Source organism: Aulostomus chinensis, chromosome 4 (genome assembly GCF_037954235.1).
Source record: "Aulostomus chinensis isolate RoL2024-O1b breed Wild chromosome 4, RoL_Achi_v1.0, whole genome shotgun sequence".
In the NCBI taxonomy this organism is placed as follows: Eukaryota; Metazoa; Chordata; class Actinopteri; order Syngnathiformes; family Aulostomidae; genus Aulostomus; species Aulostomus chinensis.
In genome coordinates this window covers 26872071-26890428 of record NC_141323.1, presented here as the reverse complement: position 1 = coordinate 26890428, position 18358 = coordinate 26872071, and positions in this window count along the sequence as shown.

Here is an 18358-nt window from a genome sequence, read left to right as displayed (position 1 = left end):
CTTGACCTCCTGTGAGCCTTGAATCTCCATCCTGACCAGCAGAGAGAAGCCACCTTTGTGTTGGAGAAGAGCAGCTTAGTCGAGGCAGCCAGCAGCCTAAGACCAGAGGGTAGCGAATCAACGCGCTTCTCTTCTTCATCGAGCGAATGTCAGCGGGAGCCACGGTCGACGAGCTGGAGGCTTTGGAAGCCGTCCTCCCTCCAGTTCGTTGGAGAGGCATCGTACATCGATGGGAGAATCCAGCTGAGAACGTCAGCCGGTTACGTTGGTTTTCACCTATTCAGGCCTGGACTCCTGTCTCACTGCCAAACTCCGCCTGACTCCGTAGAGCTGGTCAGCCTCCACTCAGTCCTCTTCATTTGTTTGGAGGTCACTATCGTTCATCCTACACACCTTTCCACCTGCTTCTTTGCCGTCTACTTGAAGCTCAGATAAAAGGAGGCTAATTCATACCTGCTACTCAATAAGTGCCTTAATTACTCTGCTGGAATTATCACTCTGTCTTAAGTGTTTTCTTAATTGTATTAAATCCTCTTTAATTTCCAAGAAGTGTTCCAACTCATTCATGCATGCAAGCCACTGATCCACAAGGACTCATTGATGAGCTTAAACCTGAGACTGATCGTTTCTCGTTGGACGAGACAAAAATACAACGAGTGGAGCCCCGAGTAACAACTGGATAAAACATTCTAAAGATACGCCGTCATCACCAGTTTATCAAGTCACGACACTCTTTTTATATCATCTTTTTATATCATCCAACATCCTCAGGGACTATCATTGAAGAAGCTCTATTTAATATAAGATGCATAAAATCACACCACATGAAGCAGGCTAATGAAAAATAAATCAAATGTAAAAATGCTTTATTTTAAGATCTAGAATATCTTGTGAATATCTGGAGCTTAATTCCAGCAGCAGACCTCCTCTGGTGATGGAATTTATATTTGACATGTTTACCATTAAATGAGACACATTTGCAGTCCATTGAAATCTACTTGTGTTCATGGTGAGTTGATTTCAAAACATGAGCTGACAGAATCTACGTTTAGGGAGGAACCACCATATCCAGGGGTCTGGACCTTTTTGTAGTCAGAGCCATCAAAGTAGCAGACTAAGCTAGCAGACATTAGCATTGAGAAGAAACTGATACCTGGAGCCTACTTTTGGGTCTGGTCAAGTGATAACAAACTAATATGACATTGTTGTCAGACTGACGCCTGCTCAACAATGACCAAACACCGCCTTATGGCATTGTGGGAAATTTCTGCTTGGCCCGTGTCCATCAATACACACAAAGAAATTTCTCCAGAGTCAGTCACACCAGTGGTAAAAACACTAAAGTGCTGTCAAGGAGAAACAGGATACGACCAAACACACACACAAGTTACAGAGAGAGAACTCTCCCAGAAGGAACCACTCAAAGGAGAACCATAGACATCATCAGGCTGTATGACCTCATCAATATGAGACAGGTGGATAGGAAACAAGCTCAGAGATGTCAGAAACATGAGATCCAAGTGCTGAGAAAGCTTCAACTGGTGAGGTTCCAGAACCAAGAGCGAGGTGGAGCCTGCATCACCTACTGGGAGCTTTTTGTCAAAGGTTCAACTTTGATTTGAATGCTTTTGGAGAGACAACGTGCAGGGAGGGAATTTGGTGATGAAGAACAAGTTCCTCTCAGCTTTAAATGGAGTTTTCAGGAGTCAAACAGACACTCCTCTGATCCGTTGTCAGATGTGTTCTCATTGCACCACAGCCCTACAGGTTGAGGGTTCTGATCCTAGTCAGACACATTCACTATGATGCTGCTGAGCCTGAAGGGAGGATGAATAAAGGAGTGTCTGAGAGAGCTTCAACAGACAAACTGTCCAGTTTAACAACAAATACTAGTCAGTATTCATGTTGCTGCCGTGACCCGGATTTAAACCAGGGTTGCTGCAGCCACAACACAGAGTACTGCCCACTATAGGATCATGGCCTCCTGGAGGCTGAGGTTTGAGCTTCTATGTCTTTGTCTCATTGAGAGATCAAAGACAATTTGTGTCCACAAAGAAATCATTGAGGAATCAAAGTGAGATCAAAGAAAGAATTCTAAGATCAAACAAAAAACTCTGAGATCAAAGGTTGAAGTTCCCAAGGTTCAGTTTTAGCTCAGACCCTCTTTAATATCTGTATACTGCCACTTGTCATCAGGAGACTCAGTATAAACTTCCACAGTTCTGCTGATGTCACATAGCTGTACATCGCCGTGTCTCCTGATGACTTCCTCCACGTCACCTGTTGATGTGACAGGACTCGACCAAACGTCATGTTTTGATGAAGAGGGTGTGAGCCTGAGTTGGCTCAGTAGAGACAACTGGACAGCAGCAGGACAGAACAGAGACTCTCCACAATGACAGGAGACAGGAAACAGGTTTTGACCATCTGGGCTCCACCCACTTGTATTTATTGAAGGAAATTATACAAATCAACAAAGTGGAAACATTGGTTTTGCCAGTGGGTTTAAATCATGATTGATATTTTAGTGTTTGTTCATCCATTTATTTGTCCAAGAGAAGAAGAAGTGACTCTGAGTCAAACTGGAGTCCTTTGAGGTCTGGCATCTCAAGAAGGAGGAGCATTCAGGCTGAGGTCATCATAACAGTCAGGATGTGCTGACTCATCATTAGTGGGAATCTCAGTGTCCAATGTTGTGTAGTGAGGGACAGCACTGTTGCTGTGGCCTGATATGTAGATGAAGGAGTCAATGAGACACCATGAAGACAGACAGCATTGCTGGACAACACCTTCTTTTATTACTTCAGCATTGGCAAGAACTGGAAGCATCAGCAGAACCACCACAGAAGAAGAACACTTTTTTTTTACAGATTTTTCACGTCACCAAGCACTCTATGAGCTCAACTGCCCCCTTCTGGTGTAACTATGCATGTACAGGTGAAACAATGAAACTCTTACCAAAAATAACAGAAAATCATGGAGCTCATTATGACATCACACTAACTACTTTCACTCCAGAAATCAGGTCATGACATCATGAAGAAGAATAGAAGTCTCTTCCTCACAGGTGTCACAGAACAAAATCTCTCCAACACTAAACAGCAGTGAGAGAGCAAAGCTGGTAAGAAGACAGGACTGTTGGAGGAGGAAACCTCTCAATGTTCCAGAGTTGTTTCAGTGGAAGACATCACATTTGGGAGGGAGGTTCTTGACATTTTCATCCATTTTCATTTTGGTCAGATGAACACATCATGAGCTCTACTTGGACAGAATACGCCTTCAAACAGGCAGGGGTGCTGAGGCTCAGAGACCAACAGTTGAACAACATCAGAGCTCATCAGAACAAAGACCAAGGTGTCTGTTTTCATTTCAAAAGATTTGTTGTCAGTGAGTCTCTTATGTTTTTCATCAACACCTGAATGAAGGATGGTTTCATGAAAAACTGTCATTTTTTTAACGAAAGCTGAGAAAAACACAGTTTTGTCAAAGAAGTGGTTTTCCAGCATCAAACTGGACTTCATTTTGTTTCCATCTCTCATTTGGTGACTTCAAATGTTCACTGTAAAAATCCAGCCTACTAATCAGGAGGAGGCCCAGTATTGGACCATGAGCTGATCTCTGCTATGCTGGTAGATGGGAACTTGTTTAAAGTTGATTTTGTGATTATTTTTCAACAAAATGTGCTCAGACGGCTCCACAACAGTTCTGATGATGAACAGAACCTCTGTCCTCATGGGTCATGTGACAGGATGTGACCTCTACTTGAGCCAGAAGCAGTGAACGCACCCCTGCACAGCAGAACATGTTCACTTGACCTGCTCTGGCTACTTGTGGTTAGCTTGCTGCAAACAAAAGTGGGTACAAAAATGGAATCATGGTCCTTCAGACTTTCCATCAGTTTTATTCTGTCAGTGGAACGAGTCAGTTTGGGCTGTAGAGACTAAAACAATGAATCCAATGTTTTACAGACACTTCTTCTTGGATGTTTATGGGAAAAAAAGTATTTTGGGGCCACAGTGCATCACGTGGTGGATGGGGGAGGGGCATCCAAATCTGAGGAGACGTTTCCATTGGATGGAAAATGAGTCGACGCCACTGAGGGAAGGATGAGTCCTCAAATGTTTGGATTGTTTTAACAGGAAGAGAAAAAAAGAAAATCAGGGAGTTTGATGTGAAAACACTGGAAAAGGGATGTTTTTGGTTTGTCATGTGTGGAGAGATAAATGAGCCATGACCACAGAGATGCAGGATCAGAACTGAGAACATGGAGTTTTCATTTCAGGGACCTTCAATAACCTTTGATCTATCTGATAAAACAGGCCAGAACTGAGACTTGACCTTGAGAACAGAGACGGACGATCATGAAAACATGAGGAAAACTACAAGACTGCAATGAGGAGACGTCCTGTTGCTTTAAACATCATCACGGTGAAAGCAGAAGAAGCCTGGAGCTCAGTTGTGGCGGCGCTGCAGTCACACGTCCGTGGTGTCTTGGTGGTGAACTCCAGCCTCTTCATCAACCAAGCCTTCCTCTGTAGCATCGCCAGCGTTGAGTTCAATGTTCTCCTGGTGTCCTGCCTGCCGCTCCATTTTGGCCTGGAAGACATGACAGCTCAGACCTCCAGTTGCTGCTGAAACAACTGCTCATAGCCAAGGACTACGAAGCTACGTCGTGTTACCTTGAAGTAGCGGTAGAAGAAGACAGCACATGACCCCAGGATCAGATGGTGGATGAACGCTCTGATGATGAAATCACTTAAAGGCACTGAAAAACATTTAGAATCATCACATTTGATCAATGACATCACCACTGACCACCACAGACATGTTGATGGTTGAAGGTTCTTGATGGAAGGCTGCATGTTAAAGGAACACGCTAACTTTTAGGAGAAGTCTCTGACTGTCCATCATCCCCAGAGCCAGACTAGAAGATGGAGACCCTTCTCTAGGAGCTGAGACTCATGCTAGTTAGCTTAGCACAATGAATGGTAGGAGGTGGGAAGTGTTAGCATAAAAGTCCCAAACAGTCGTTGCCTGTGGAAGGAACTGAAAAAAATTAAAATAAAAGTTTTAATGTAAACAGACAGAAAATGTTGGGATTTAATGCGTTTTCACATAAAACAGACACCCCCTATTTTTTGAATTTATTCCACCTGACCAGTAGGTGGAGCTCTGACGCTTACGTGGGTTAGGTTGAGAGATTTTTCCCACAGGCCCAACGAAGCCTCAGAAATCAAACGGACTTGAGAAGACGTTCATCCATCGTTTCTCTCTTCATTGATCCTCAGTCTTCATCCTGGGTATCACATGTAGCGTCCAGATACCCCTCAGTCTGGAGCCGCTACACCTGCATTCATATATCTGGGCTTGTGGATCACTTTTAACAGACATTCTAATTTTAATCAGACACATAGCTGGGACTACTTTCCTGACTGGGAGCAGTGATTTGGCCACCAAAACCAAATGTTTGTTGGAGCAGGAGAGCGACTGCTGCTACTGATCATGGCCGACATTGGAAGAGAGGAGGAGGAGGAGGAGGAGGTGGAGGACTGCAGGACAAACCAACATCAAGATCCTGAGACAGTTGATGCTAACACTTCCCACTCACTACCATTCATTATGCTAAGCTAACTCATGGTCTGCTGGTCTCTGCTGGTCTCAGCTCCCTCATGGACACACAGAACATGTAATTACAACATTCTTGGTTTGATTTCACCAACGTGTTGAACCTCATGCAGTTTCCTCTCTCTTTGTTTCCTGTTTGTTCAAACTGTCCAGTTCAAGTCTGGGGCCTCTTGCAACGAGATCGTTTCCTGTCAGGTTCGTTCTGATACTGAGTTTGAAGTGGGACCTTCACGTGAGCAAATGATAGGACGAACAAATGTTTCTGGAGAAACTATTAACACTTGCTAACACTTCCCAACCGCTACTATTCAATGTGCTAAGCTAACTAGCGTGGGTCTCAGCTCCCTAGAGGAGAGTCTCTGTCTCCTTGTCTGGTTCTGGGGATGATGGACAAGAAGCATATTTCCCAGAAGGTTGGTGGATTCATTTAACACAGACTATTTTTACACGTCCGCCATCGTTCCACTGTTATTCTGAAAATGACAACAGTCCAGATTTAATCAGGATTCTAGAAAGAGTTTATTCTGGGTGGGTTTTCAAAACTGAGCATTTCTCAATGAAAACGTAGGACAGACCAATATTATTTAGGTTTGAGGCTTTTCTGTCATGAATGAACTTCAGGAGGAATTAAAACTGTAGAGTCTCACAGTGTGAGACACTTTAACTGGACGGGAGACAAACAAATGACAAGTCAAGTCAGTTTTATCTATATTGCGCCAAATCACAACAAAAGTTATCTCATGACACTTTACAGGTGTCTGCTTTCTGAATTGTACCAAGGTGCTTGTTTTCTTGGACTTATAGATTTCTTTTTTAAAGGGGCATTTGAGTCCAAAGTTGTTCTTAAGGAGCCTTTTGGACTGTCAAGAAAATGATCAATTTGACAGTGAACTTTAGCTCCGCCCTTCATCTCTCAGACTAGCCTAGCTAGTTAGAATTAGCTAGCTGGACTATTTTCCATAGTCATGTAAACAGCTTCATCAGAATGTTGTCATTTTCAGGCTAAAAACAAGAAGCAGGAGAACAGAGGAGTAGAAAGTGCATGTAAATGTAGTCAGGGTCACATTCTTCTGTCTGACTCCAGCTGGTCCTGTTGTCACCTGCTATGATGAGGTGGAGCTCCTGGCTCTCAGAGGAGAAGTGATGGGGGAAAACATGGGACAGGTGATAAACACATTTGTAGTTCCCTCGGTGGGTGTGGTCTGCTGCTGAGAACAGGAACTGGGCGGAGTGCTTGAGCGCTGGTAGGGTGTAGTTCTGTGCCGTGCTGGAGGTGGAGAAGATGAGCTGGAACAGGCCTCCTGGGTACTGTGGTTCAACAGAGCAACTGATGGTGAAGTTGGAGCCCCGGAGCAGCAGAGTCTCCTGCTGCCTCACCTCAGAGACGCCGTCAGTGAAGGCAGAGAAGGAGATGTTTGGCTGGACCAGCAAATCTGTGGAGGGGGGAGCAGAAGAAAGGCTGAATCAGCAGATGTGCTGGTGTCATCGAGGAAGCAGCAGCTTGTTTGGAATGTCCAGTTTTACCTGAGCACACCACCATCAGACTGGTAGCACTATGAACTTCATCAGTCTCCACTACACACTCCCGCAGTCCAGATGCTGACTGGACACAAGAAGACCTGATCCACCACACAGGCCTGGATCGCGAGTTCTGTCTTTTATTTGTTAAAGCAGCAGAGCCACAATTCATCCGTCTACACACTGCAGAGGCAGACTGGTGGAGCCATTCAGGACCCCCAGGGGCCGCTGGTCTCCACTCTCCCTGGTGTTTGATCTCCAGGGTCCCAGCACAGCGACTGGGCTCTCCCACCATCCTGACTCCATCAGGCTCTGAGCAGACACAGGAATCATGAGTGGTAGAAGTAAAGCGGTGGGATGAAGCAGATCTATGACCTTCACCTGAGCAGACGAGGCCAACGCTTTTCCCAGGTAAGCAGGTCTTCCTCACTGAGCCAGACCTTCCACAGTTTAGCAGAGCAGATTCATCTCCACCACACTGGAACTTTGCTGCCATGACTGGGGTCTCCATGTCTGTATACGGGCCCCCGTGGAGGAGGGACGGAGCCCCACACCCCAACTCTCTACACAGCACCTCTGCATCCTGCAGGCCAAAATCCTCCTCACACACAGAGGACCATGACTGGTTAGACTTCACCTCCAGTCTGCCTGTGCACAGACTGGACCCCCCCCACCAGCCTGACAGACTCTGTGGAGACATCAGGAAATCATCATTCTAATATTCACCCATTTTTCTCAACTACTAATCCTGCTGAAACTCATCGGAAAAAACAAGAACCATGAAACTTCCCTTCCTGACTCACCTTCCTCTTGTTATTGCTTGATGAGGCTGAACCCCCAAAACACACACACACACACACACACACACACACACACACACACACACACACACACACACACACACACACACACACACACTCGTATTTGAGACAACTTGGTCTCTCTGCTTAAAGTGAAACATCTGGATTCCGTATTTCACATCATCAACATGACCCTCATCAAATTCAGGATCTCATCATTGTCAGAATAACAGAGGAATATTTGTGTTCATGTAAACAGCCAAAGACAACTTGTCCTGGATCTCAGTCACATGACTGTTAGTGTCAATAATGTTACCTGAGCAGGTGATTTCCTGGATGGTGGAACCAGAAGAGTTCCATGATCTCACACACTCCTTCAGTGTTGATGTAGACTGAACACACTCAGAGTTGATGAACCACATGAGTCGTTCTGAGGACTCGTCTCTCTGCTGTGTTGAGACAGCAGAACCACAGTCCAGCCATCTACATATCACAGCTGTTTCCTTCAGGGTCCAGGACCGGTCTGTCTCTGCTTCTCTCCACTCTCCCAGGTGTTTCACCTCCAGTCTACCAGCACAGTGGTTTGCTCCTCCCACCAACCTGACATCATCAGCATCTGAGCAGAGACAAGAGCATCATTAATACATGAATATGAAACAGGACGGAGGAGGACCTGAACCAAAGCTCCACCTGAGCAGATGAGTCCAACTGATTTGCCAGGTGAGCAGGTGTTTCCAGACCCTGAGCGCACCTGAGCCCAGAATGGAGACTCTGCTGGTCCAAAAAGTCCCCCCTCCAGGACTGAAGGTGTCCCACATCTCAGCTCTCCACACAGCACCTCTGCATCCTGCATGTCAAAGTCCTCTTCACACACCGAGGACCACAGCTGGTTAGATTTCACCTCCAGTCTGCCAGAGCAAAGGTTCGACCCGTCCACCAGCCTGACAGACTCTGAGAAAGACAACAAGAGGCAGATTCATGATGAGAATGAATTCATGTTAACATGAACTCACCTGTTCATGCCTCTGACATGTTCACTAGCAAACCCTGGAAATGAGACAGGAAAACATAGATTTCCAAGGAATTTAACCTGAGAATGAAAAAGAAAATTTAGAATTGCAAGGAATTTATCCTCTTTGAAATAATTCACATGCTCTTATATCATCTGAAATCCCACACGTGTAAATCAGAGAACACAACTGGAATCTCTGGTTTTCATCACCATCTTAACCCTTGTCAAATTTGAGCACTGGTGGCTTGAAGTTAAGAAATATTAACTTGTGATTGGAGGGTTGCTGGTTCAATCCTCAGGATTTGCAGGAAGAAGCAGTGTAAATGACTCTCATGTAGGTCTGTTTCTGAGGGAAAATTTCCTGAGGGGTTTTAATTTGTTCAGGTAATTTTCAGGATTTGAGAATTTTATTTTGAAGGGAATCCAGTTACGTTCCTGTTTTGCACATCTGGCAGGCAGCAATTTGATGCCTTCACAGAAAGAAGTGAGGTTAAACAGGGTTTTCCTGATGTGTGCTGATCCTGTTAAAGACACTGAAGCTCCTGGCTGGAACTGGAACAAGGAACTCTGTGGTTCATTTGTTTGATGTCAATTTATGGGAATCAGTGAACTTGATTGAGTGTTGAGATGAAGGCTATGCTAACAGGAGCTTCTCTCACAACTGTTTCTCAGTCTTGTTCACTTCTCTACCTCACCACATGAGCAAACTATGGGTGAACTTGACTAATTTTTGTGGTTCGTTGTTGTGTAGATTGTTCATGTTGCACATCTGACGTTTAAAATTGTTGTTTTTCTAAGAGATAAATTTATTTCATTTATCTGTCTTTTAGCTCTGAAGGTTTTTTTCTGAAGACAAAAATGAAACAGAGAGACAGTAAATTATGTTAAAATACAACTGAAAGCTGAACAGATTAAAAAGCTACTGGAAACATCAGTACACTTCACCTTTGTCTCACCGGGATTGAGCTACAAGCAGCACTGCTGCCTCCCTCACTACCACCACCATGGGGCCCTTGAGCAAGGCCCTCAGTGGCTGAACTGAGCACCTTGTTTTATGTGATAATGAACATTATCAGAGTGATGCTGCAAATGTGAGTCCCTCAGTGAGTTTCCTCTGGTTAAATAAAGGTTAAAAAAGGGAATATCATCATTGTCAGAATAATAGAGGAATATTTGTGTTCATGTAAACAGCCAAAGTCAACTTGTCCTGGATCTCAGTCACATGACTGTTAGTGTCAATAATGTTACCTGAGCAGGTGATTTCCTGGATGGTGGAACCAGGAGAGTTCCATGATCTCACACACTCCTTCAGTGTTGATGTAGACTGAACACACTCAGAGTTGATGAACCACACGAGTCGTTCTGAGGACTCGTCTCTCTGCTGTGTTGAGACAGCAGAACCACAGTCCAGCCATCTACATATCACAGCTGTTTCCTTCAGGGTCCAGGACCAGTCTGTCTCTGCTTCTCTCCACTCTCCCAGGTGTTTCACCTCCAGTCTACCAGCACAGTGGTTTGCTCCTCCCACCAACCTGACATCACCAGCATCTGAGCAGAGACAAGAGCATCATTAATACATGAATATGCAACAGGACGGAGGAGGACCTGAACCAAAGCTGCACCTGAGCAGATGAGTCCAACTGATTTGCCAGTTGAGCAGGTGTTTCCAGACCCTGAGTGTCCACAGTCCAGGAGGGAAGATTCATGGCCCTCACACTGGAACACCTGAGTCCAGAATGGAGACTCTGCTGGTCCAAAAAGTCCCCCCTCCAGGACTGAAGGTGTCCCACATCTCAGCTCTCCACACTGCACCTCTGCATCCTGCATGTCAAAGTCCTCTTCACACACTGAGGACCACAGCTGGTTAGATTTCACCTCCAGTCTGCCAGAGCAAAGGTTCGACCCGTCCACCAGCCTGACAGACTCTGAAAAAGACAACAAGAGACAGATTCATGATGAGAATGAATTCATGTCAACATGAACTCACCTGTTCATGCCTCTGACATGTTAACTAGCAAACCCTGGAAATGAGACAGGAAGACGCAAATTTCCAAGGAATTTATCATCCTTGAAATAATTCATGTGATCCAACAGGGCTGGTTCTAGACAGTCACATATAAGGGGGCAGATGGAAATGTGAAGGGGGCAAAGGGTGGCAACACATGTGGGAAAATGGTGTGGTGGCGGTGTTTGGGGGGGGGGGGTAGGTGGTTCTCTGGATAACTGATATTATCATGTAGTTTGATTGCTCTTTATCAGACCTTTACCCTAAGACCGGTCCCACTTGGTCCCACTTGTCCCACCTGAAGGCTAAGCTTCTGCTGGTGTAACTCTTCAGGTCACTGAGGCCCACAAACCCCCTGACCCTGATGCGGTGGCAATACCTCGGGGAAAAATTAAAAAGAGAAAAGAACAAAAACTAAAAAAAAACAAAAAACATTTCTTAGGATGACAACAACTAAATCTTGACATCTACCTTCATTGGATGGCCTGAATCAAATATATTCAAACCCAACAATAACACTTATCATTATTGCCAATATCAACAAAACAAAAAGGGTAGGCCAGGTTATTAAAGAAAAATCCCTTCACCAAGTCTTGAAAAACAAAACTGATCAATAGAAAATAAATAAATAAATAAAATAAAGAATAATATAAAACATCCATCCAGATCTCGACAACCAACAACATTGAAGGTCTTTGTTGGCTCCATGCAGCAGACCAGCTCACTGTGGTGCTTGTGGGATCCAGAAAGAAACACTTCTCTTCCAGAGTCAAACAGTGAGAAGAACAACGGGCTGGTCCTCAGTTGATTCTACAAATACAGATGTGCGTGCAGCTGAGTGACAGGGAGATGAGAGGAAGCTGAGACTGTATCACACACCTTTTTTTGCATTTTTTCTGCTACTGCAGATAATTTTGTCAACTCATAATATATCAATTTTGTACGTATATCAAAATGTGTTTTTTTTTTACTTCTAAAATTTTGATTTGAGGGGGCAGGACATTTGTTTGAGACAGATCTTGCTTCCCCATAGAGCCGCCCTGTTGATCTTATATCATCTAATATCCCACATGTGTCAATCAGAGAACACAACTGGAATCTCTGGTTTTCATCACCTTCTGGACCCTTGCAAAATTGAGCACTGGTTATGTCACGATCCCTGTCTCGTGCTTCCTGTTTTATTTTGTAGTCATGTCCTGTCTTCCTGACCTCCCTCCTGTGATTACCTCATGTGTCTCACCTGGTTGATTGCACCACCTGTGTCTTGTTTCCCCTCTCGTATTTAACCCGTGTGTTTTCGCCTGTTAGGTTGTTGGGTCATTGTTGTTGTTGTTGATGATGTCGCTGTCGTCGCCGATTGTTCTGTCTTGTATTCTGTCAAGTTCATCAGTCACCGGTCAAGCCTCCAGCCTCACGTCTTGTCTCCGCCCTCACGCCACGTCTCCGCCCTCACGCCACGTCTCAAGCCTTCGCCCTCACGCCACGTCTAGCCCCCAGTCACCCAGCTTCAATAAACCTCTTTTGTGCACCTCCCAAAATTGTCTGCATTTGGGTCTCCCACACAATCCTCAACCCTAAACCCTAACATGTTACCAAAAGGAAAGAAAATTGCCTTGTGATTGGAAGGTTGCTGGTTCAATCCTCAGGATTTGCAGGAAGAAGCAGTGTAAATGACTCTAATGTCGGTCCATTTCTGAGGGAAAATTTCCCGTGGGCTTTTATTTTGTTAAGGCAATTCTCAGGAGTTGAGGCTTTTATATTGAAGAGCTTCCAGTTAAGTTCCTGCACATCTGGCAGGCAGCATTTTGAAGCTCCTGGCTGGAACTGGAACAAGGAACTCTGTGGTTCATTTGTTTGATGTCAATTTATGGGAATCAGTGAACTTGATTGAGTGTTGAGATGAAGGCTATGCTAACAGGAGCTTCTCTCACAACTGTTTCTCAGTCTTTTTAGCTTCTCTACCTCACCACGTGAGCACACTATGGGTGAACATGACTAATTTTTGTGGTTCGTTGTTGTGAAGATTGTTTATGTTGCAGATCTGACGTTTAAAAAAAGAGCTAATTTCATTTATCTGTCTTTTAGCACTTGAGGGTTTTTCCTGAAGAAAAGGATGAAACAGACAGTAAATTATGTTAAATTCCTGCTGAGTGCTGAACAGATTCAAAAGCTACTGGAAACATCAGTACACTTCACCTTTGTCTCACCAGGATTGAGCTACAAGCAGCACTGCTGCCTCCCTCATGAACACCACTGAGGTGCCCTTGAGCAAGGCCCTCAGTAGATGAACTGAGCAGCTTGATTTGGTTTTTGTGAACATTATCAGAGTGGTGCTGCAAATGTGAGTCACTCAGGGAGTTTCTTCTGGTTAAATAAAGGTTAAAAAATGGAATATCATCATTGTCAGAATAATAGAAGAATATTTGTGTTCATGTAAACAGCCAAAGACAACTTGTCCTGGATCTCAGTCACATGACTGTTAGTGTCAATAATGTTACCTGAGCAGGTGATTTCCTGGATGGTGAAACCAGGAGAGTTCCATGATCTCACACACTCCTTCAGTGTTGATGTAGACTGAACACACTCAGAGTCGATGAACCACACGAGTCGTTCTGAGGACTCGTCTCTCTGCTGTGTTGAGACAGCAGAACCACAGTCCAGCCGTCTACATATCACAGCTGTTTCCTTCAGGGTCCAGGACCGGTCTGTCTTTGCTGCTCTCCACTCTCCCAGGTGTTTTACCTCCAGTCTACCAGCACAGTGGTTTGCTCCTCCCACCAACCTGACATCATCAGCATCTGAGCAGAGACAAGAGCATCATTAATACATGAATATGCAACAGGACAGAGGAGGACCTGAACCAAAGCTGCACCTGAGCAGATGAGTCCAACTGATTTGCCAGGTGAGCAGTTGTTTCCAGACCCTGAGCGTCCACAGTCCAGGAGGGAAGATTCATGGCCCTCACACTGGAACACCTGAGTCCAGAATGGAGACTCTGCTGGTCCAAAAAGTGCCCCCTCCAGGACTGAAGGTGTCCCACATCTCAGCTCTCCACACAGCACCTCTGCATCCTGCATGTCAAAGTCCTCTTCACACACCGAGGACCACAGCTGGTTAGATTTCACCTCCAGTCTGCCAGAGCAAAGGTCCGACCCGTCCACCAGCCTGACAGACTCTGAAAAAGACAACAAGAGGCAGATTCATGATGAGAATGAATTCATGTCAACATGAACTCACCTGTTCATGCCTCTGACATGTTAACTAGCAAATCCTGTAAATGAGACAGGAAAAAAGATTTCCTGGGAATTTATCCTCCTTGGAAAAATTCATGTGATTGTTGAAACTGGGAAACAATATTCCTGCTCATTTCTCACTGAACCTAATATCCCAGGATTTAATATCCCACATTTCTAAATCAGAGAACTCAACTGGAATCTCTGGTTTACATCAGCATCCTGACCACATAGAGAAGTGAACTTGTGATGGGAGGGTTGTCAGTTCAATCATCAGGAGAGGCAGGAAGAAGGAGTGTAAATGAATCTGATAGGCTGTTATTGGGGTTAAACTCTGTGAGCTTTTATTTTCTTAAGGCCTTTTTTTAGTCGAGGCTCCTAACATGTAGGAATCATTCAAAACTTTGAAGCGCCAAGTTGGAATGAGAACAAGGTCTTCTGTCATTGTTCTGTTTGATGCCATGTTCTGTGTTTTGGGTGGGGTTTTTGTATCTGTGTGTTGAGGTAAAGGCTATGCTGACATCAGTCAAGTCAAGTCACTTTTATTTGTATTGAGCCAAATCACTACAAAAGTTATCTAATGACACTTTACAAGTACAGCAGGTCCAGCACCAAACTTCTTCAATGAATCTACACCCAACAATTCTCCATCAGCAGGCACAAAAGCAGTGACAAAAGCCTTCCTTTTAACAGGCAGGAACGTCGAGCAGATCCAGGCTCAACAGGAACGGCCTTCTGCTTTGAATAGCAGGGGGAAAGAGAGCAGGAGAGCAGGACAAGACAGAAAAGGGAGGAAGACAGATAAACAGGAGGAAAGAGAGGGACAGATGTAAAGACAGAGAGAAAGTGGAAGAGACTGATTGACAGATTGGGACGGGGATTAAAAAGAGTTCTGTGGGAATACAACTTGATATTCGGCTTCAATTCCATACGACAGGACGAGGTTTAGGGTGTGACTGAGACAGTGAGTGGGCTCACCTGCAGACTGATGGAAACCAATGGAGTCTAAAACCATGAGCTTTGGTCACAACTGTTTCTCAGTCTTGTTAGCTTCTCTACCTCACCACATGAGCACACTATGGGTGAACATGACTCATTTTTGTGATTCATTGTTTTGAAGATTGTTCATGTTGCACATCTGACGTTTAAAATTTGTGTTTTTATGAAGAACTGATTTCATTTCATTTATCTGTCTTTTAGCTCTGAAGGTTTTTTTCTGAACACAAAAATGAAACAGAGAGACAGTAAATTAGGTTAAAATACAACTGAAAGCTGAACAGATTAAAAAGCTACTGGAAACATCAGTACACTTCACCTTTGTCTCACCAGGATTGAGCTACAAGCAGCACTGCTGCCTCCCTCACTACCACCACCATGGGGCCCTTGAGCAAGGCCCTCAGTGGCTGTACTGAGCAGCTTGTGTTGTTTTCAAGAACATTATCAGAGTGGTGCTGCAAATGTGAGTCACTCAGGGAGTTTCCTCTGGTTAAATAAAGGTTAAAAATGGGATATCATCATTGTCAGAATAATAGAAGAATATTTGTGTTCATGTAAACAGCCAAAGTCAACTTGTCCTGGATCTCAGTCACATGACTGTTAGTGTCAATAATGTTACCTGAGCAGGTGATTTCCTGGATGGTGGAACCAGAAGAGTTCCATGATCTCACACACTCCTTCAGTGTTGATGTAGACTGAACACACTCAGAGTCGATGAACCACATGAGTCGTTCTGAGGACTCGTCTCTCTGCTGTGTTGAGACAGCAGAACCACAGTCCAGCCATCTACATATCACAGCTGTTTCCTTCAGGGTCCAGGACCGGTCTGTCTCTGCTGCTCTCCACTCTCCCAGGTGTTTCACCTCCAGTCTACCAGCACAGTGGTTTGCTCCGCCCACCAACCTGACATCATCAGCATCTGAGCAGAGACAAGAGCATCATTAATACATGAATATGCAACAGGACAGAGGAGGACCTGAACCAAAGCTCCACCTGAGCAGATGAGTCCAACTGATTTGCCAGGTGAGCAGGTGTTTCCAGACCCTGAGCGTCCACAGTCCAGGAGGGAAGATTCATGGCCCTCACACTGGAACGCCTGAGTCCAGAATGGAGACTCTGCTGGTCCAAAAAGTCCCCCCTCCAGGACTGAAGGTGTCCCACATCTCAGCTCTCCACACAGCACCTCTGCATCCTGCATGTCAAAGTCCTCTTCACACACCGAGGACCACAGCTGGTTAGATTTCACCTCCAGTCTGCCAGAGCAAAGGTTCGACCCGTCCACCAGCCTGACAGACTCTGAGAAAGACAACAAGAGGCAGATTCATGATGAGAATGAATTCATGTTAACATGAACTCACCTGTTCATGCCTCTGACATGTTAACTAGCAAACCCTGGAAATGAGACAGGAAAACACAGATTTCCAAGGAATTTATCCTGAGAGTGAGAAGGAAAATATAGAATTGGAAGGAATTTATCCTCTTTGAAATAATTCATGTGATTATTGAAGCTGGGAATCATGATTCCTGCTCTTTCCTCCCTAAACCATCTAATATCCCACATGTGGATACCAGAGAACACAACTGGAATCTCTAGTTTACGTTATCATCACCACCATTTTCAGATCCTAGCAGTGGCAGCCTAAAGTTGTGATTCTCAAACTGTGGAAAACCCAAATATCTTTTGGAAAGTTAAACAAGTCAAAATTGTTTTGAAACAATGAATACTATAGAAAAAATAGCAAACAATTTTGAAAGAAAATACATATCTGTATCAATCAAGGATGGTTCCAAGTCTGCTTTCAGACAGGAGGTGGAGCAGCTGGTCCACTGGGGCAGTCTGAACCACCTGGAGCTGAACCTGCTCAAGAATGTGGAGATGACAGTGGACTTCAGGAGAAGCCCACCCACACTCTCCCCCCTCACCATCCTCAACTACACAGTGTCTCCTGAGGACATGTTCAAGTTCCTGGGAACCACAATCTCCAAGAACCTGAAGTCCACCTCTAACATGGACACTGTCCAGAAAAAAAGCTCAGCAGAGGTTGGACTTCCTGTGACAGCTCAGGAAGTTGAACCTGCCACAGGAGCTGCTGATAATCTTCTATACTACAATCATTCAGTCTGTCCTGTTCACAGCCATCACTCTGGTTTGGATCGGCCACCAAACAAGACAGGATCAGACTGCAACGAACGATCGGGTCAGCAGAGAGAATCATGGGGGCCGACCTACCTGTCATCCAGGACCTTTATCGGTCCAGGGTCAGGAAACGGACAGGCACCATCTCTGCTGACCCATCACACCCCAGTCACAAACTGTTTGATCCCCTCCCCTCTGGAAGATGCTACAGAGCCCTGGATGCTGAGACCACCAGGCTAAAAACAGTTTCTACCCTCAGGCTTTCAGTCTGATGAACGGGAAATAGTCAGAGTGTCAGGAAATAAAAACAAACATCTGCTACACCAGCAGGTGATCTGACAGGAGGGAACTGCAAATCATAACAATGGTGATGAAGGAAAAGCCGGCCCTGGTGTTGTTCAGTGTGAAAACCCTGGAAGAGATCGTCATGAGGCCACAGCTCCTGGAGGAGCTGAATGATTCCCAACTCCTGTGTTGTCCTGAGGATGAACTCACGTCACTGCTGCTCGCCTCCACAGAAGAACCAGAGCCAGCATTTCCCTGATTGATGCTAAGATACATTCTGATGTGTGTGATTCTACAACTGTCTGGTGTGCATCTCAGTCAAACAGCAACAGTGTGTTGGCCTACCTGTGCTGGACCCTGAGCAGCACACACTGGGTCTTCTATTGGAACCTGTGCTCAGTGTGTATTGCTATCAAAGGTGATTCCAACAGAGGCTCCAGCTGACTGCTGCATCAGAGCACTGATACCAAAGACACTGCCCAGCTCCTTACTTTCAAATATTCTCAAACACTATTTCTAATATAATTTACTGTATTTCATCAGTGATCAATGCATCATTTATAGCAGTAATTGGCAACAAGTGGATCTTTTCACTGGAACCTCAGAGTTCACCAGATTGACACACACACACTTGAAAACAAGTTCAGATTCATAAAATATTCCAGTGTTTCATGTTTCTCTATGGTTGTCTGATGGTTGGCCTCTGACTCACTCTGACTCTGAGAAAACATGCTGTCCACCTCTGAT